This window comes from Choristoneura fumiferana, chromosome 16, assembly GCF_025370935.1.
Source record: "Choristoneura fumiferana chromosome 16, NRCan_CFum_1, whole genome shotgun sequence".
Taxonomy (NCBI): Eukaryota; Metazoa; Arthropoda; class Insecta; order Lepidoptera; family Tortricidae; genus Choristoneura; species Choristoneura fumiferana.
The window spans coordinates 1,641,418-1,664,048 of record NC_133487.1 but is presented as its reverse complement, the minus strand read 5'-3'; the positions used below and the strand labels follow the sequence as shown (position 1 = coordinate 1,664,048).

The following is a 22,631-nucleotide window of genomic DNA, read 5'->3' as shown; positions in this document are numbered from 1 at the left end:
AATTTGCACAGCTGCCGTAGTCAACATGCTATAGTGTCATAGCTATGCTAAAGCTATTTTACTTCAAGATAACTGAATAACAACCGTAAAAGTGGTGTATAAGCTATCTTTTTAATAATTCGGTCAAGCATGTTTGGCCCATGTCCTTGTGACATTGGTAGTAATAGTAAGTTACAAAATAACGATTATGTTAATTTTGGTTTTGTTGTGAAATTTACGTATAAATATTTTCGTCTAGTCTTAGACGCGGCATCGCACACGTAAACCATTATATTATAGCAATTGCAAGACTTTACTATAATAACGTAATATAATCATATTATAAATTGAATACTTACACGTAGTCATTGAAAAAAAAACAGGCAGTTATGTCGATATTTTTGGCTAAAAAAAGGAAAATCACAAAATAGAGACTACAAAAACAATACAAGCAAGAGGAAACATTTTCAATATTAAAATTTATCTGATTATAGTTGTAGACTTAAACATATTATTAAAAAAACTCCAAAAATAATGCTAAAGTTCACAGGCTGATTAAAAAGTATGTAATTTATACCAAAAAAAAAAAATAAGATCAAAACTGATAGACAAAAAACTGAGGAATACCCTATTTGAAAGAAGAAAAAAAGAAAGAAAATATATTTATTTGGTCACATTAAGACACACAAAAAACAAACAAAGCAAAAGCGGAAAGAGCAAAATGGACACAAAAAGGGAATCTGACTCAGCACGATGTTACAAATTGCTTCGCAACGCTGATATTCTGCCAGAACCTTAACCTTAGGGGTTACTAAATCTAAACTTAATCTAATAAGTAAACTTATCAACAATGCGGGACGGAAAAGGATCGGAATGTAGAATTTAATTTATTTCGTTCGTTGTTCTAACAATAGCAATAGAACAGCCATAACACAGAAATAACCGGCGAAATACTCAACACTCGAAGTCGGGCTTCAAATTCGGTTATTACTGCAGGAACATGAGAAGGAAACTTGGGATTAACTTCACAAATTGATTATTAAAGAGTTTATTTTAAACTGGAAATTTCTAATTTTAACTTTCGTACTTAGTCGAGGTGTTTTTGGGAGGTTACGTTACACGTAGAGCCCTATTATATCGCTCCACTGTTCCGTGGGTGAACGGGCGAGAGGAAGTTTTGACAAACAAATGAAAGCTGTATAGAACCTGAGGCCTTGTCTAACAAACTTTGAATCACAATCGTCTTCATCATTTCTTTCTGTCACACGGTATAAAACGAGGGTAGAAAGAGACGGTGAAAGCGATCGCGAACGACAACGCGTTAGACAATACAGCTTCAGGTTACCACAATGACACATACTTTCCTACGTGTTGTCTATTTGTACTTAATACTATTGTTGTGTCTTGTGTTGTGAATAAATGTATTTTCTTTCTTTTTCTTTTTCTTTTAGGTTACAAAGCTTATGATCTCAGGTTCGCAATCCGCCCATTGGGGTAGATATTTGTATTATAAATACGAATATTTGCTTTCATGCTATAGAATATCTATAATTACGAGTATATCTATTTAAGTCACGCTGACCCGTTGCCCTAGTACCTATAATACAAGCTTTGCTTACTTTAGAACTATGTCAACTAGCGTTAATTCTTCAGTGATATTTATTTTAGTACTATCCATCATGGCTCCACTCGGGAGTAGATACTTATGATAAAAATTAGATAGTGTATTTAAATAAAAAACATTGTTAAGTTAGTTACAAGTAAAAGTGGAAAGCTAGTTAAAATGGATGCAAATGAACAATGAACAAAATACCTTTTTTATGGCGAAATCAGTAAGAAGTTATTCACACAGACCTTTTGCACAAAGCGTTTATATAGTTGAAGAAATTCCCATTTGTTTAATCAAACCTGAAAACTTTTCAGAACTGTTTCAACTTAATGACACCAGGCGACGTTCAATTAAAATTTACCAGCAAAAGTTGGATGGTTCGGGATAATTGTTTCTAGATTGTTATTTCAGGTTTACTTGAACATTATTAATTCTAGCTGTTACCCGTGAAAAAAAGAGTTTATTCTGTAAGTGTTTAGACTTGCCTTTCAAATGTCACTTTTTAAACTACCAACGCTTTCGGAAAGACCATCATTGCCGAGAAGAATGCGCCGCAAGAAACTTGACAGAAGGAATATATTTTTATCAGCAAACATTGGCCCCGACCGGGGATCGAACCCGGAACCTCAAGCTTCGTAGTCAGGGTTTCTCACCTCGCTTCGTAGTCAGGCTATCCAGTCGTCAAATTAAAACTTATTTAAGAACTCAAAAAAATTGCCTTAATATAGCGTCTGTAACTGATTTTTTTTTTCGTTTTTGTTTTTGTCTGTAAGCTGCACTGCGTAATGTCACATTTCTCTCTTTTTGGGTTTAATTGTGTATCGTGTATTACGAGTATCTGGTGTTTGTCTAACTTGGTTTAGATTTAAGTTACCGCGTGGACCCACTGAAACTACATATTTATGGTTTTGTTTAGCTGTATGTACTCGTAATTGTTCAAAATTAAATATTTTCTATTCTATTCTAAAGGCTGACCAGGAATATAAAAAAACCTGACGCGAGGGCAGCACTTCTACGTTTTATATTGCAACATTCTTTACGCTTACTACACGATACCTACCAGTCATATTGATAACAGTGTCGGTGATGTTATTTAATGGAATATTTTAAGAAGAAGAAGAAATTATTATTTTGAGGGATTTTATAATCCATCGGACTTTTTCTATGGCAAATACTTTTATTAACACTTTAAAATACCACGCGCAAGCAACGTTAAACTTTGACATACAGATGACATTTGAATTTAGTGTTGCCAGTGCAAGAAATTGGTTCTATTGGTTTTCCGCAATATGGCGAGGTTTTTTATAATTCTGGTCAGCCTTTATATGCTTTTTTATTTTACGTCTACGCAACGTTTATATCTAAAGTTGGCTTAATTTAAGTTCACGTCGCAACTTTTATCAAAGCCTCAGAGCATCTGCGGCCTCGGCCCAGTTTACTTGTTTGTCTACCTACTGTGAAGCAGTACATTTTACCAATTTGTAAGCCGCAGTAGAACTTTTTCTCAGTAAACAAGGCAGTGCCGTAACAGTTTTAAAAGTCTACCCATGAAAATACAGGGTGAAATCTAGGACGCAATACAAAATTAGTGTTTCGTGTTCAGTTAATGCTGGGTAATATAATGCATTAACTCTTTTGTTGAAATAAATCCGATGAAATTTGCGGTTTCCATACATTGTTCATGATTTCTTATTTCAATAATGTATAGAAACCACAATTTTTTTCTGACTTATTTCAACAAAAGAGTTAATGCATTATATTAGCCAGCATTAACTGAGCATGAAACACTAATTTTGTATTACGTCCTAGATTTCACCCTGTATACGTGTTAATATTTGTATGTATAAAAACCTTAGGCAATGTTTGAGTAGATAGGTCTGAGTAGAGATATTTAATTGACTAGATTATATCTAAAAAAAAAATATACATTTTTAGATTCTTTAGATCATAATATAATAACTACTTTAAAATTCCAAAAAATATTACAAATGAAACGGATACAAAATTCAGATCTATTGTCAAGAAGACATTTATATCTAAGGCGTATTATAAAGTTAATGATTATATCATGGAGACTTATTAACATTAACTTTTTATTTTATTATATTTTTACATCATCAAGCACATTGAAAAGGAAAATTAAACACAAAACAACATAATGTTTGGCAATATTAGCCATGAAGTAAGCTTATAAATTGCAAAAGATTGGTATAATCATGGAGAGGGATATTTGGAAGTAATTCCGATCCGCATTAGCGATCCCTTCAAATAGTGAACCTACTGTGTTAAAAATAAAGTTGTGTTAAATACTAGTGATGTATAGATATCATTGAATAATATTGTAAATCTGTTTAACAAAAATACACCTCGTTGAGTTTCTTGCCGGATTCTTCTTAACAGAGGTTTTTCCGAACCGGTGGTAGATTTTTTTCGACTTTTTTTTTGACTTCACCGCTTTAGGTCTGCGTTTCTTTTGGTTCATGACATACACCTTCCTCGCAACACATCCTCTCACATCTCTCGTGGAAACACTAAGGGGAGTATAAGGCCTCTCTCTTTTCCACAAAGCCGACTCACTGCGACAAGGTTCTATAAAGAACTACTGCGCTCTTCATTGCGTGTTACCTTTAAAGTACTCTGCTGCCCACTGATGCTTTAGTCAAGGTCCGAGGTTGGGTCGTTGGATATTGTGTCAAGGATAAAGACAGATGACTCGTTACGCTCTGGTTGTTCGTCGCTTCGATAAGTTAACGTTTAGTATAGGTTTTGGTTTTGTGGGTTTGGGTTTTGGATAGATATCTATCCATCAATGCACAAAGCACTATACGACCTATACAAAACTTTAACTTATTATATAGGGTGTCCCAAAAAGGACGCATGATTTGAAATTGATGAAAAACACCTTTTTTTTCGGTTTAATATATTTGTATATATAGGGTTATTTGTGGAATAATACGTCAGGCAAATGTCCTCCTAGGCTTTGCTGGCACATGCGCACTCTTTTGCCAAATTTTCTATGACTATTTTGCATAGATGCGGCTGAATTTCTCCAATGCAGCGTCGAATTTCCTCTTTTAAAGCATTGCCATTTGAACGGCTTGTTTTTGGACGACCAGTGGAATGAACATCATGAATTGATCCACTCTCCCTGAATTTTGCAACCACTCTGCTCACAGTTGATGAAGTCAAGTCAATATTCCGACCATATTTTGCACGGAATTTTCGTACACGCCAAACTTCTTTTGAAATATTGTTAAAGAATAAAAACGCCATTTTTACAAACCCTAAACATTCAGCTGTCAAATAGTTTTTTTTAGGGTTGCCAGCACTAAAATACAAAAATGCGTCCTTTTTGGGACACCAGATAGTATGATAAGTAATTAGATGAAATTTACAAAATTATATATCTAGGTATGTACCAACTTTTGCCCGCGGCTTCGTTCACGTGGCATTTGGTTATCGCGTGCTGTTCCAAAAAAGTAACAGGTACCTTGTGCAAGGTCCGCCCGGATTGCTACCACGATCTTGCTCGCTAATCCAGCCGTGAAGCAGCAGTGCTTGCACTGTTGTGTTTCGGCGTGGAGAGTAAGACAGCCGGTGTAATTACTGGCACTTGCGGTATTCCATCTTAGTCCTCTAGGTTGGCAACGCATCTGCAATACCCCTGGTGTTGCAGATGTTTATGGGCGGTGGTGATCTCTTACCATCAGGAGACCCACTTGCTCGTTTGCCATCCAGTCGAATAAAAAAATACAAAAAGTAGCCTATGTCACTCTCTGGCCCATAAACTATCTCTATGCCAAAAATCAGCTCGATCTGTCGCTCTGTTTCGACGAGAAAGACGGACAAACATACAAACACACACACTTTCGCATTTATAATATTACTTTGTATTAGTATGGATAAATATACTAAGAAAATAACGCATATTTAATAATCGAAAACTGATTAAATACCTGGCAAAAAATAACAATTACAATAAATAAAATTACAGTGTCCAATCAGAATCAAATTTAAGAAACCTTCTACGCGTAGGTACATAATTAAACATCGGTATCAACGTACGAATTTCGTGGCAATCGGTAAGGGTAGCAAAATAAATAAAAACACTGGAATATTTGAATAATAAAGTATTTGTTTCTAAACTCAATTGTATTGCGATAAACTGTACATAATACTAAAAGAGGTTTATATTCTAAATACGTCATAAAACCTTAATACTCATCTCGCATTCGAAAAACAATAGGTACATGATTTATTGAATCAGGCGTTACTTTGCGGAGGTCCATATCAATGAACTAAAATAATTTCCTTGCTCACCCGCGACCTTACGATAGCTAAGCTTATGCAAATATGCGTGTTCATGCAGTTCCTCCACCTCCACACTGTAAGAACACACACAAATCACACAAACCCATCTATCACCACCACCACACTACACTGACGCGTTTCGAACTCAAACAGAGCTCATCTTCAGAGTGACACAACCGTACACCATGCTACCAGTTGTTAGTCTAACACCCAGGTGTGAGTGTGGTGGTGGTGATAGATGGGTTTGTGTGATTTGTGTGTGTTCTTACAGTGTGGAGGTGGAGGAACTGCATGAACACGCATATTTTGCATAAGCTTAGCTATCGTAAGGTCGCGGGTGAGCAAGGAAATTATTTTAGTTCATTAATAGGTACATGCTAAATTTCCCATCGAATACCAATTTAACTGTCATGCAAAATAATCTGTAAAGTCAAATAATAGTTTATCGAAACCTTAGTCAGTGTGGAAAGGTTTAAGACATTTAAAACAAAACATAAAGAACATCAGCAAAATCCATGAAACAAATTTAAGTAATCTATTGTAACCCTTAAGAGAAGTCCCTTCGTTCCATTCTCCATACAAACGTAGTCCCGGTCTCATTTGAAAACCAGGCAACAGAAATAGATGAAATTTTGTAAGTATGGACTAGACGTAATTATCTATGCCTGTGGTTTTTCAGATTTTCATATAAATGTGTAATATCAGAATTACAGGAGCTCAAAAGTCGACAAAAAAAAAGATGTCAATTTTGCACGCGAATTACAGACTAATAAAGCATTTTTACAAAAATATAAAAAACCACAGTCATAGAAAATATAATGAATTTCTTGATCGTAAAATATCATTGATTTCTGTTCTATACTTTTCGTATACTTAATATGAGGACAACGAAACCCAAAATTTAACCGCCCAAATCTTGAAAAGCCTACAGCTATCTCGATATAAATTACGGACGTCGTTGCGGAAGGCATGGGGGGGACGGCTGCGAGCGCTTATGTCACGAGCGATAAAGACAGCAATATCCCAAACGAATACCTAACGCGGCCGCGCGGCCGGCAGGGAAACTTCTCTTAAAACATTTTTAGAGTCCTTTTTTTATTTGTAGAAAATAAAGGTTAAAAATACTAATTGTATTTGTTTTTAAGTATTTATTTTTTCTACCGGCCATACATTGTCACGAAATTTGAACGTTGATGGCGATGTTTAACGATAATCCACCATAATATTGTACAAAAAAGCAATTTCGTTCAGAAATTCCCGTCCTCGAAAACTATTACACGTTAAACAATACCTCTAGCGGATCCTTAATAAACAATCTCGAAGCCAATTTCTTCAAAAAACTGGGAAAAATACAGTTCCGGGACCCGTTAAAAGGAAATGAACCTTAAGTTAAGGTAAGGGGTATACACGGGGAAGAGGTTAGGATTATTTTTTAACTGTTTTTTTTTATGATGTACCATCATCCAAATAAGTGATCTAAGTACCAATTTTTAAACAAATTCCTATCAAATGAACATGTTGCTAAAGTCGAACTTTAAAGTTGACAGATACGTCTATAGGCAATATTGTTTTATGACATGCAAACGATATCAGCTTTAGGGTGGTAGACCACATATGATGGTACATGATAAAAAAATACAGATTAAAAATAATACCGTTACTACGATGGATATTAACACACGACATCAGAGGAAATTAATGCGAAAGTTTGTCTATGCGTGTATGTGTGTGTGTGTGTGTGTGTGTGTGTGTGTGTGTGTGTGTGTGTGTGTGGTGTGTGTGTGTGTGTGTGTGTGTGTGTGTTTGTGTGTGTGTGTGTGTGTGTGTGTGTGTGTGTGTGTGTGTGCGTGTGTGTGTGTGTGCGCGTGTGTGTGTGTGTGCGTGTGTGTTTTGTTTGAAATTTATATGTAGATAGCTGGACATCTGGAATAACACTTAGGCTACTTTTATCCCGATATTCCCATGGGTAAGTATAGAGCCATGACATAAAAGTTGGCACGGTTGTTTGTTGTCAATAAAGATGTGAATTTAGCAAAATCCCGGAATTTAAATTCAACTGCTGTATCTTTTTTTTGTTATTTATTGGACTACAGAACTTTGAAAAACGGCAAAACAAAAAAAAATGTTTGCGTCGGAAATACCTAATGTCAAGTAAAACTCCGATTAATTCTGATGCGAAAAAACATCCTCGTTTTTACGCTTTCTTGTTAACTTTGATCATAGACAGTAATAGCTTCACGCTGTAAGAGATATTAGATTTGCTTTTAAGATTTGCATGTTAAAGGAAACTGAAAAATCCGGGCCCAATGGCCAGGAACAATGGGCCATCTCGAGCACCCCCTTAAAAGTAATGGCGGCTCTTAATTACTGGCCCTATACTACAAAGTGCAAAATTTGAACTTCGTATCTTGCCGTCCCGCTAACTTTATAGTAGATTATTGTCGTGGCCTGGAAGTAGGCAATTGCTGGCTGAGTATGAGTATTGCGAGTCCGTTTAACTAATACGAAGCCAGCAATTGCTATTCCAGCCGAGACTAATATAAAGCTTTTCTCAAAAATGGTGATTAATTCGGAAATAGAATAAACTTTTTCTCAAAATATACTATAAAATTTAATTTTATTCCAATATTTTTCTTATGCTTTCCCGCCTTTTTTCATTAAAAATAAACTGCAGGTGTATTTTTCCACCAAAAACACCACAAGCTATTTCAGACCCAATAGAAAAAGTCCGGAGTTCCAACAAAATATGATACCGGCTATTAGACTTGGCTGTATACGACTTGGGCCAACATTTCCATGGCCTTTTTAGCTTTAAAAAAAATGTGACTGATTGCAGGCGCGCTAATTCATTATTGTCGAGCTAGCGCGCCTGCAATCTTTTTAACTTTTTAATTTTTCGCTGACCATAAACTATGCACTTCACCTTCTGATATGTAAAGAATAATGTTAACTTTTACGGACATTTTTGAGAAAATATTATTTAACACGACAGTGAGAGGGACGGTATGATACGAACTTCGATTTTCGAATTTCGTAGAGGCACCCTTGGTTCTTTTGGGTTAAGGTTGAGGTTTGACACAGTTTTAAATAGTTAACTGCATCCATTTTGGAACGAGAAAAAGAAGAAGATTTTGCAGCTCTGGTTACAGGGCTACGGCACTTCTTAAGGTGAGTCCTTTTGAAAGAAAGAAAGAAAGAAAACATTTATTCGTGACATTACATGACTTGAAGTGACATGGATAAGAATAATAATAATAAAAACAGATATAGAATTCGCGCTGTCATCGTTCATCCACCATTACATCTTATATTTCGTTTTCTAGAATTTTACCGTACAACGGCAAAACCTACTAGACACTGGCAATATTGTCCTCCAATGGACAGCGCCCTATTTTCCAAAAAAAAAAAAAATAGTTAAAAGCTTTTGCCATCACACTACAGCAGAATGTCTCTATTTTTTCTCTCTTCTCCTATTTATGTTTTTACTGTGTTTTTGTTGTGATGTAGTGTGTTTTTGTTGTCAATAAATGTTGTGAGTTTGAGTTTGAGTTTGAAAAATTTCATTTTGCAATATAAGTAATTTGTTTAAGCTTCTGATAGAGACGAGTGGCATAAAGAAGGGAATGCCTAGTCGTTAAGCTTTAAGTTACTTAACAGATTCTAGACCACTAGATTTGTTTTTTCTTTTTGTATTTTAGGCAGCCGGGCTTTAGGTGTTTTTTTTTTGTTTTCTTGCTGTGTTTTTATTTTTAGGTTTAAATAATTCTATACTTACAAGATCAAAAAATCCTCATAATGAGGGCTATCGCGTATGAATTCGCCACTAGAGGCGCTAGTGTAGTGTGAGGTCTCCGAAATGTCAAATCTCATAGTTTTTGGGTGAGCTACGCAGGTTTATTTATAATTAGAATAATTTTGTTAATATTGTGCAAAATCTGAAAATAATTAAGTATGGCAAATAAGCGTTCCGGGGCAATGAATGTCTGTGTTTTGAGACAGTTTTGTCTTTCGTAAACCTTTGCCCTCCATTTTTTCCGAACAAAAGTGGCATGCTCGATATTTTTATTGTTACGGTTTTAAGGTGTATTAAATATGATTTTAATCTAAACTTTGTTTTCACGCCCGTAATAACAGACTTTGAAAGCCATACTTAAAAACCTCACGCAACAGTGCGCCATCTAGTGAGACAAAAAACGATAGCCCTCATTAAAGAGTGAGTAAAGATTTGGTTTCATTTTCGCCATTAGTAAACCCATGTGAAGCCAGGGCGGGCGGCTATTATTTATTAAAATTGGACAACTTTAACACGAGATAAATAATAGCCTTACCAAATGACCTGTTAGTATAACCGGTAAAGGGCTCCCAGATTGTTATTGCACCTCGTTACCGAACGTCAAATGAAGGCCCTCTTACCGTCTTGGTAGATTGAAGAACCTCCCCCCATAGTTACCGTGTAATACAAAACCTCCAGACAATCTGGACACAGTGTAAAACCAGTAAGTAATCTACATACTACATATCAGTGCCATGTCCGGTAATATGATTTCAAAAATTACTTAGCTCCCGGGTTGATCCTCATAATGGACTTGCCAGTAGTACCTACCTACCACTGGTAGCTTTAGAAGAATCGACTCATTCGTATGAGTATAAAAGTAGGTTCTTAGTTAAAATGTAACTATCCTGTTGTTGTTTATTATGACGAATCCATCTCTTTCTGTGGATATCCTAATAGACTGAGGGATCTGCGGGGCTACTCCGAAATTTGAAAATCGAAGTTCGTGTCGTTTCATCCCTCTGACACATATACTATTCAGTACGAGAATAAGAGGGACAGTACGATACGAACTTCGATATTCGAATTTCGGAGTAGGCCCTCAGGCCCTATACTACGGAGTGCAAAATTCGAACTTCGTATCTTGTCGTCCCACTGAGGCTAATATTATTTAATACGAGAGTGAGAGGGACGATACGACACGAACTTCGATTTTCAATTTTCGTAGTAGCCTCCCTGATGTGAAAATGGGCAGCAGCGCTCACTGTGGCCAACTATGAACTCCAGACTACAAGGAAAGGAAAAGAAGGCAAGGGGAAAACACTACAATATTTTCCCAAGTAAGTCGTCATGATGGTTCACTGCTGATCCTCAAATGACAATCACGACCACTCTGTCAAGAGTAGCGACTTAGAAGAAAAGCGAGAATCTGCATAAGCCGTGGTACTCGTAGCTTAGTGGTTTGATCTGTCAAACAAAAGGTGGGTGCGTGGGTTTGATTTAAATCCGGGCTCGCAACTTTAATGAGCAAAAAAATTAGAAACTTTCGAGAGTCCTGTAGTAGGGTAGCTTGAAACACACAGAGAGCGGTGGCGGGGCGGTGCGGCGCGGCTCCTGCGTCAGTGTGTTTCTAGCTTTAGATTGCGAGGCTGTAGGCTGTGGCTCACGTCGCCTACGCGCCGCCTCTGTAGATTAGTTACTGGCTTTACACTATACACCCACCCTAGCTAAAGCAAGGTTTATGCTGGTACCGCTCGTAAACACATAATCACTCGCCCTTCATATTGTTTACACGGGGTCGTTAACCTGTACACGCCGGCGAGGGATCTAGACTATGTTGCTGTGAAGGTGTGGGATTTACCTTTAAACGAGCGATTCTTGCATATCATCATCATCATCCCAGCCTTTATAAGTCCCACTGCTGGGCACAGGCCTCCTCTCAGAATGAGAGGGCTTGGGCCGTAGTTCCCACGCAGGCCTAATGCGGATCGGGAACTACACACGCCATTGAATTGGTTCGCAGATTTGTGCAGGTTTCCACACAATGTTTTCCTTCACCGTGAAGTTCGTGGTAAATGAATTTCGAAAAACCCAAAGCGAGCCCGGGTTTGAATGAACTCACGATCCTCCGCTTAGAGGCCATAGGTCAAACCACTAGGCCATCACGGCTGTGTATTTATCCATAAGTACTAATATTATAAATGCGAAAGTGTGTGTGTTTGTTTGTATGTTTGTCCGTCTTTCACGTCGAAACGAAGCGACAGATCGACGTGATTTTTGGCATAGAGATAGTTTATGGGCCAGAGAGTGACATAGGCTACTTTTTATATCCCAGGAAAATGCACAGTTCCTGAGGCAACAGCGCGCGATAACCGAATTCCACGCGGGCGAAGCCGCAGGCAAAAGCTAGTTTATATATAAGTACCTACTGTGTATATATTTGTCCGTTGCGCAGTACCCATAGTACAAGCTTTGCTTACTTTGTGGCTAGGTCAATTGGTGTCAATTGTCCCATAATATTTTTTATTTTAAAATAAAAAAAAGAATCACATCGTCCTTATTATTATTATTACTCCCCTTGATGGCGGCCTTAAGGCTTGGGCCAATGTCAGTTACGATGACAGAGTTGCGGTTGATTCTGCAGACACAACAGTTTAACAGGAGATAGAAAATCATTTTGAAAATAAAAATAAAAATAAATCCTTTTCCGCCGATCGCTGTTGCGGGAGCTACATCACACTACGACAAAGACAAAACATGTTGTTATTGGTTAGAACTATAGTCTTATACCGGGTTAATACGAGAAAATAATTTAAACATAGATCATACTCGTCAAACTGAACAAGATTAGTTCAGCGACTTTTAAAAATAATTAGTATTTTTTATTTTTATTCCACTTCCAAGTTTATTCGAAGAAGCAATGTAAAGCAAAATGCTTGATGTTTGTACCGTGACAGGCGACGTTGATGAATGACAGTATGAAAAGGGAAGATCTAATGACTCCATTATTTTTAAAAATCGCTGAACTAATGTTGTTCAGTTTGACGTTTATGATCTATATTTTAATTATTTGCTCGTATTACAGGCCACACCCGGTATTATTAGAGGATATAAAATCATATCGAAAATACAAACTGAGACATGGATGCACAGAAAAACCAGAAAAAGAGACCAGCACTGGGAATCGAACCCAGGTCCTCAGCAATCCGTGCTGCGTGCTATAACCGCGACACCACTGCTGGACAGGAATCTAGACACGAATTTTTCCTATGCATACATATCTCAGGTTGCTTATTTCTACTATGCTACTTAAGCAGCAGCACTAGCGACATCTATGTTTTGTCGACAGACGTCACATTCTTTCGGAACTAACCGCTCACCCAGACAAGAGATGTCGCTACTAAGCAATCAAATTATGATTGTTTTTTATATTCGATATGGTTTCACGGGATACCCGTAAAAGTAACAAATTTGGAGTTGAAATAAAAAATACAAAAAGACTCCAAAAAACCAATCATGATATAAAATCACACAGAATGATAATAGGTAAAAGGAGAATATACATAACGAAGGTGGGATTTAAAGTTAACAAACACACCGTCCTGTCCAAAGCGTAGCGACTTCATCATCAGTTGATTGGGCACAGAGCTGCACCTGTCCGCAGCAGACCTTTGTCTCAGACCTTTCCGCCAAGTTTTCAATTGCTGGCAATTTTGCGTAATAGGCTGGCTCTTAGACAATGTCCAAGTGACAGACGAACCGCGGTTTGTAAATCAAAATATGCTTCTTCACCACGACTTTTAGTGTTTTTGGTGATTCTTTCTTTTTATAATAATGCCCCTGTGGAAGACCGCACAACTTTTTGGAGCCTTTTTAGTTTTAAAGTATTTTTTATTGTCTATGATTTTAAAGAAAGAAAGAAGAAAGAAATTACATTTATTTATAGCCGTAAAAACATCACAATTAACATAACAATAGAACAAAGACAAGACATACAATGACGCTAAATAGGGCCCTATATACTACTACTACTAAATGTGGCATAATTGCAGCATTTGATTGTACTTTGTTTGTACCGAAAACCAGTGCCTATTTATTGAATTCTGAATTGTCATTAAAAGAAAGATGTACGAGTGTGGAGTGACGAAAATTGAAATATCTATAGTTAAAATATCGACGGTCAAAATATCTAACCTAATAAATAATTTATTAAAGAGAAAACACCATATTAATGAAAAATAACCATAGGCAAATAAAACTTAACTATAAACTAACTACCTAACTTAAAAAATTAATACCTACTAAATTAAATCTAAAAAAAGCCCCCGTGGCATGGTGCCCAAGAGGCTGGCAGCATTCCCTCGTTGAATCGCTATAGCGATTCGTTGAGAGCGATAGCTGTCAGCCCTTTAACATTAGATAATTGTTAATTATCGATATTCAGATAAGTTCCCGTAGCGACACAGCATTACTTAGCTTGCCATACGGCTAAATATGCGCTGGCTTATACAGTCTGTAGCCTCAGTAGTATCTCGCCCGCCTGCAGACTAAAAATGTACCCGATAGCAATAAATGGATTCATGTTGCAAGACATTCTATCATTTTGAACATCCGAAATGGGTGAAGAGTTTCAGACGAATTTTATTTTTCCGACATAAACCCGCTATCGCTTACCACTTGCACTACAAGTAAAAGCCCTTTACAATTCTCCTTGACTGAAGTTAAATGTAACTAAATGGCGATCTTTTCGAGCGAACGAAGGCATTCAGAGGCAACTCTGCGATCGTAATTTACTGCTCGATTCAGAGTCTGAAAGTGCCTTGAGCTTTGCTATGATTAGCTGTGACGTTAAGGAAGTCCTTTCAGGCTGTGGCCTTGACGCTGATTAATTGATTAATTTTATTTTATGAAAAAATCATTTTATTTTACCCCTCTGTCTGGTCACAATCCCCACCTGGTGGGCATTTTAGATAAATTTACCAGAATCGTTATTTCCTAGTACCAAAATTACTATGGTCTTTTACTGAAGCTTATTTTTAAAATCGCGTTTTTCCCCAGTTTAAATCGACTCAGAAACATAGCTAAGTTTATATTTATATATTTTAATTAATTTTCAGATAATTACATCCATTAATGTTAGTAAAAAGTATACAAATAACTTATCAATCTATTGTTAGTAAAATTACAGTTAAATGTCAACAGTTTAAAATGAAAATAAAAATTGATTACAAAATTAATAAATTAAATGTCCGAAAAAAAAAACTAATAATAATAATAAAATTAAAGGAGCCGTTGGAATGGAGGCATAGGTGCGTGCAAAGATAGCCAGTGTCTCATGAAAGGACCGGACAGTGCATCGGCCACTGCCTCCAGGAGGCTGTTCCCACTGGGGGGCGCCCGCCGCGCCATAGACGCGCACCTCTTGCGCATCGTAATAGGCTGCGTATATAGGCTGTTAAGTATGCATCGGTCCGAAGGGCCACAAAAAAGAACTGGAGCTCCGTCGAAACTCCGTCAGTCTAGATTCAAATTGAAAACAAAACAACGCTACTGCGATAAAAGCTTCAGTAAAAAACCATGATAACAAAAAGCATTTGAGAAAAAATGCGAATGGAAATATTGCCTTATAGGAAATAAAAATTCTGGTAAATTGATCTCTTGCGCCCACTTTGAAAATCAGTTATTTTGTAGTGCCCCCCATTTTTTATGCTAAAACCTCAATAACATATTAGTCTCGCCTGGAGTTTAATTAAATCTATATTCTAAACGAGACTTTTCTTACCAGAGAGAGCAACAATAATGCAACTTTACAACCCCTTACCGCCCCCCTCTAGGCCTCCAGCGCCCACAAGGGCGTTACCGTCCACTTTGAGAATGACCTAACAAGTCTGTCGCAGCAACGACGCGACTTTCCTCCGTCTAACTGCGTTAAAGTTGTCTATGTGTCGGCGGCCGATCGTAAAATCCGCCAGATCACGAAATTCCTAGGCATATCGTGAAATGCCGCCATTTCATGAATTGGCTAAGGGACATCCGCCATATCGTTCATAACTCACCGTTTAGCGATTTGCCTAGTGACGTTTAGGCAGATCATGAAATTCCTAGGCATATCATGAAGCGCCGCCATTTCATGATTTGGCCAGATTAGGCAGATCATGAAATTCCTAGGCATATCATGAAACGCCGCCATATCGGTTCTGGCACTTCGCCGGCCGCTGCCGCGGCACGCTCGCTTCGCTCGCTCGGCTCGTGCGTCGTGATCACAATTAATACTAACCACTCCTCGCTTCGCTCGTCGTACCTAAATTTTTCTATATAAATAAATAACAACTAGTGAATACTTTATTTACCAACAAAATTCTAACCTCTAAAATACGGGCAGACGTCCATGGTTTTTTCACATTGTGCACAGAATCCGTTTGATTCACATAAAAAGAACGGAGCTGATGTTCAAAAGCTTCTTTTGCACTTCTATTTTGAATTCAATCACTATTTTCGGTTTAAAGATCATTTTGTTGCGACGCCGACATTTTTCACGCGCTAAACAAACACGGGCGGTCAGCTGGTCACGGCCGCCATTGCATACGCAGCGCCACCAGTGGCCTAATAAGAAACTATTTTACGATGTGCCCGGTACAGAGCTAGGAATATCGACAAATGCGTTGCTCTAATCGAACTGCCGTATTATTTCTCAGGCACATCGTGATATGCCTGGCCAATGTTTAGGCATATCATGAAATGGCGGCGTTTCACGATATGCCTAGGAATTTCGTGATCTGGCGGATTTTACGATCGGCCGCCGACATATGTACGCCTCAGCGACATCTTCAACACCTTATGCAAGGTCCGCCCGGCTTGCTACCATCATCTTGCTCGCTAATCCTGCCGTGAAGCAACAGTGCTTGCACTGTTGTGTTTCGGCGTGGAGAGTAAGACAGCCAGTGAAATTACTGGCACACGAGGTATCCCATCTTAGGCCTCTAGGTTGGTGACGCATCTGCAATACCCCTGGTGTTTCAGATGTTTATGGGCGGTGGTGATCTCTTACCATCAGGAGACCCACTTGCTCGTTTGCCATCCAGTCGAATAAAAAAAAATCCTGAGCCCCATGAGAATCCCGCCCCTATCTCGCGGGAATATCAGGATAAAAGTGTTATTCCAGTCCAGACTCTACCTATCTATATATCAAATTTCATCCCTAGACTCTAATTTTTCTCTCTTCTTCAATTTATGTTTTTACTGTGTTTTTGTTGTGATGTAGTGTGTTTTTTATGTCAACAAATCAAGCCCAACAGCTTAAGCTTGATTCGTACATCCAACCGTTTGAGCGTGAAGAGATAACAAACATACCTACACACAAACTTTCACATGTCTATTATTAATAAGATTAAAAAAATCATCGCACGATATTGTATTATAAACTACTCCGTCCGCTCTCATGTCATGTAAGTAAAAGCTACAGCCAATGAAGATAACTTGGTTCAAAGTCAAGGCCTACTCAGAATGTATGCGAAGTTTTGATGTTCTAACTCACAACAGTTACCGCGGTGTTTGCCCTTCATTACGAGAGGGTGAACAGAATTGTTTGTGTTGCCGAATATGCAAATAGAGTAAACAAGCAAACGCCGCTAACCGCCCTCTAATGTGTATGAACGAGACCTCACAATTCTGAATGGGTTTGGCTATTTCAAATCGATTTACAGACTGGACCTTTCGTCATCATCTCGGCCAATATATTACCCAGTGCTGGGCACAAGCCTCTTCCGACGAGGACCCAATGCGGATTGGGAAGTTTACACACACAATTGAATTTGTTCGTAGGTGTTGTGTGTTTCCTTAGGATGTTTTCCTTTACCGTAAAGCTCATGGTGAATTTCAAAATGTAAAATGAATTTTCATTATGCAGCAAGTATGGCGCTACTTGCGTGTGACGTCACATGCAAGTAAGTATTTCTCTGTCTAATCTTGAATTTCAAACCTTTATAATACTCAGTTGAATTTAAAGATAGATTAAAAATTGTTTTTCTGTGCGATACCATGCATTGTTTTAAGCTTTGTATTGTCACGATGGTGAAATAGGGGGGGGGGGTACAGCGAAGGAACAGAGAGGATAGAAAGATTGGTTTTATTAATTAAATTACTACAAAGCAATGAAAGCATGCAGCGGTTTTCCAATTTGCTCGTCCAAATAATTAAGCCGAGAATTCACTTATAAGTAGGCTTATTAATTATAAAATCTCTTTCTTAATTGAGGGAAAATGTTTCGCTGCAAAGTTTGTGGGAAGAATATTGTTGGTTAATGAGGGAAGTTTTTCGATCAGCGTGATTTTTTAGAACCCAGGGGATACTTTGCGACGACAGTTTAAAAAGTATAAGGAGACAATTCAATACCGGTACGAATAATACCTAACGCCGTACTCGTACGAGCTTGGCACATTTTGGTATAGTATAGATAAAATGATAGGTAGTATTTTTAGTTTTTTATAATTTCGCCATGTTTGTCTGTCTGTCTGTCTGTCCTTCTGCGGCTTTGCTCAGAGACTATTAATGCTAGAAAACTGTAATTTTGCACGAATATTATATGTAAACTATGCCGACAAAATGGTAAGTACAATAAAAATTTAAAAAATATATATTAGTTTACCTCCCATAGACGTAGTGGGGGTGATTTTTTTCTCAACTGACCCTATATTTTGGGGTAGGTCTTTTAAAACTATTGGGGGGTTGCCAAAACGATGTTTCGATTCAGTGATCTGTTTGCGAAATATTCAACATTAAAGTGTAAATTTTCATTAAAATCGAAAATTTCATTAAATGAAAAATGGTATGAAGGCAGTAAAAACCGTTTTCTCGGGAAAAGCCCGGAAAATGTAAAGACCGTTTTTATCCTAAAAAAATAGAAAGTTCCCGCGGGATTGCGTGCGACTAACGAAATTTTCGCTGACGCAGAGTCGCGGGCAAAAGCAACGTATAAATTTCAGCTGTTTGTCATCCAGCTTCTTGAGACACGGCCCTTTGACGGATAGACGGACGGACAATGAGGATAATGTCGCTACTATTATTAGTAATTCATATCCGCAGCATGAAATTGACAGATTACTGAGCAATTCTATTTTACTCGCTTTTTTAATAAAATACACTGTAACTACTGAACGATTGGAGGTCTACCTATAGGGGAGGCCTATATCCAACAGTGGACGTCCTACGGCCGAGACGATGATGACGATGATGATGGACCACTAGGTACAACTCAAAATCCTTGAGGCCATAAGTCGAACCAAAGCTACCTAAAGCTGTTAAAAGTAATGTTTATTACAATGTCAAGTAAATAACAAAAATTTCAATTAAAAGCAATACGAAATACAGTCTGTTAGACAAACTGTTCCGTGTCACAAAATGCGCAGATGCCCATACGCTTGCCGTGTTGCCCCATTGAACCGCGATGGAACCTTTGCACCAGAAATGAACCAGAGCGGGGGTCATAACATAACCTCTCTCGAAGACGGCGCCTCACTTCTTAAAAATAATTAATGAATTGCAAACGTAATAAAAGGTCATATCTTTCATTCCACGGCAAAAAAGCCACTATTTACTATTCCAAACGCACCGACGTCGAACTATTTTCCAATCATCCTGTACCTACCCTTCTCATTGAAGAACGGAGACCTTAAGTAAAAGTATTAGGAGCTAGTTTTGCTTGTCTGCTAAACATGTTGCGTTGAAGAGGTATTTGCACTACTCGTAAGAGGGACCACATTACAGGCTGATGTTTTATTCATCGCTCTCTAGTACGGTCAGCAGATAAGTATTGCTTTGACTTAAAGTTAGATTTAGTCAAGTGAAGTACCTAAAGTCAGATTTAAGCAGTGTCGGAGATTGTGCACTATTAAACCCCCGACGTAAAAAAGGGTAATTTATTGAATCAGGCGTTACTTTGCGGAGGTCCATATCAATGAACGAAAAGGATTTCTTTGCTCACCCGCGACCTTATGATAGCTAAGTTTATGCAAGAGACGCGTTCATGCAGTTCCTCCACCTCCACACTGTAAGAACACACACAAATCAGACAAACCCATCTATCACCACACTATACAACACTGACTGTTTCGAACTCAACCAGAGCTCAACTTAAGAGCAACACAACCGTACACCATGCTACCAGATGTTAGACTCTAACAACTACCTCTGATTTAGCTATCATAACCATAACATAAGGTCGCGGGTGAGCAAAGAAATTCTTTTAGTTCGTAAAAAAGGGTGTTATAAGTTTGAAGCCAATGTCTGTCACTCTGTGGCATTGTAGCTCTCAAGCGGATGGACCGATTGCGATGCGGGTTTCCTTGCGGTAGTTCTTAGTTATGTTATGTTTAATTAAAATCGGTTAAGTCGTTTTCGACATATTGATCTTTAAAATGACAATGTCGGAAGGTTTCCACTTTTCTTAGCTGAAAATTCAATAAGATTAATTAAAAAATTATCTGGGTCCCAACCAAACAATAAAAAAATTCCTCACGCTGCATAATATAGTTATTTTGTTTGTTTGTTTATTTTTACTCTTTATTAAACAAAAAGGAAATACAAAAAAGTGCTAAACAAGTACAAAGTTTATAGGTATTATGGTTAGAGACAAGGCTCTGCTAAAACTGTATTTTTAATGATACGACCGTTGCGTATATTTTTTAACTACACTAATTTGTCTTACACTCTGATAAAACAAAAGCTTTCAAAAGGTAACCAAGGCGAAGTGTGCGTTAAAAGGTAGTTCAATGCCAGCAGAAAGAGCAGTGTTAGGTGGAATAAATGTATTATTTAGGGTTTACTAATGTTTTGGTGAATAACGTTTTGCAAATTATTTCATTTCGCAACTTTTTATTTCCCAACTGTTTAAAATTTCTGAAACTGTAAATTTTTCAGGATTTTTATTAAACTAACCTAACCTAATCTAAAGGGTTCTACACGATGGCCCTGAAATAAATCCTGAAATATTTACAGTCAGAGTTTGCGAAATGAAAAGTTGCGAAATGAAACAATTTGCCAAACCTTAGTTGCGAAATGAACGGATACTATTATTTAGTGTTCTTTGTGGCAATATTTTCTTTTTCCTTTTCCTTTGTTTTTCGTCATCATCAACAACTAGATATTAATTGAATTTATAGTTTATCAATGTTTCCCTTGTCCTCGGGAATACGGTGGACTTGGGAGTTATGGGTGTAATGGCACTGCACCGCAGTGCAGAGGCTATCGATTGCGTTCATGGAAACCATAAAATAATGGACGATCGCCGCCATAACATGCTAGTTCGTGATTTTACCACTTTATGTAAATACTGAAAGAAGTACCTACAAGCTTGAACCGCAAAATTAATAATAGCATAAGGAAAGTGGAAAATAAAATAACCTATAACCAACTTAGAAACACAATCCATACTAATATTATAAATGCGAAAGCGTGTGTGTTTGTATGTTTTTTCGTCTTTTGTACGTGATTTTTGGCATAGAGATAGTTTACACGACATGGCTACTTTTAATCCCGGTAAAATGCATAGTACCTGAGGGCACAGCGCGCAATAACCGAATTACACGCGGGCGAAGCCGCGGGCAAAAGCTAGTATCATTTAATATGAGTGAGTCTCACGGTATAGTTTCATGTCATTGTTCAAAATTATTATTACTATATTTAAAATTGAATGAATATTTAAGAACTCATTTTTTTAATGACTGCTTCTTTGAAATTTTAAATTTCTGTACATACTTAATACCACCATTTTAACATCTTCGTCCACTTGCAGGCTTTTTAATCTAGGTTTAAGTGGTCTTAAGTCCTGTCAGATCCATACAAGAACTGTCAGTTTAAGCCTTAAATCGAGATGTAAAAAGCCTACAAGACGCCCTTAAACATTTTTTGGTATCATTTTAACGTATACCTATACCATTCACTAAACCGTCAAGGGACATTACTCAAGACCGTAAGTTCACCATCATTCACTCACTCACGCACATTCATCTCATCAACCCGCATCACTGTCACTCAGGTGTGAATGGTTCCAACACGTAAGCCCATTCACTCCGGTCACTCATTCATTCGTTCATTTAATTATTCAACGCTCAACTAATGTAATGTTAATGGAATGTAAGATAATTGTGTGGCGGAGTGATCGTCTTTGTTGGATATTTTTCCAGTTACATTTGATACAATTTCTGATAAATATTCATTATAAGAGCATTTCAATGGTCTTACATTTCGGGGTAACTTTTCTTTATGCATGTTTTTGTTTATGACGTCCAGTACTTTTACTAGATAACCTGGAAACTGACAGAATCTTCTACCACGTCAAGAAAGATGTGGCCTTTTTTAATGCTTTTTAAACGCACGAAATGGCCAATGGCTGGTTACGAAGCAAATTATTTGATTTATAAAGCAGAAAAGTCAATTGTAAAAGTAACTACCAAATTTAGTATGTGAAGTACAAAACTTTGGGCTCGGTCTGTAAAACTACGTACATTCAACCAATTTGATTCCTAGGCTGCCATGGAACCCTATCATAGTTATTCATTTTGTTTTTGTTTAACTTATTTATCGAATGACGCTGAATTTGTTGGCTATACCTAGAAATGTAAAAAAAAACTCGATTTACGAGTCAACTCTGAGTGCGACGATTAAAGCTCTTTTTCGACCACAAATAAACAAGAGTATCGCCCAAACAAAAAACTAATAACAAACAATATTAAAACAGGGATGGGAAGTTTTTTCCATTTCCACTGGCTAACCCTCGGGGTCACAGCAACGAGATTAGAGAATTGGAAGTGGAATCTAACACAAATACGATTTGAACAAGTTGATTGTGTTGCCAACTTGTTGGTGGATAAGTTGGTATATAAATCTTGGGGGGTAATCTGATAGGGCTGAGTGCGTTCGAGTATGTCGCCCTCCCGGGTAATCTCGAGTCCGATACCGTACTTG

General features: G+C 37.5%; 1 protein-coding gene across 1 annotated transcript in view; it reads left to right on the top strand.

Annotated features, from left to right (window-relative positions):
* Positions 1–22,631, top strand: part of LOC141436433 (uncharacterized) — a 290,983-nt gene that overhangs the window by 178,733 nt on the left and 89,619 nt on the right. The gene's annotated exons all lie outside the window — the stretch shown is intronic.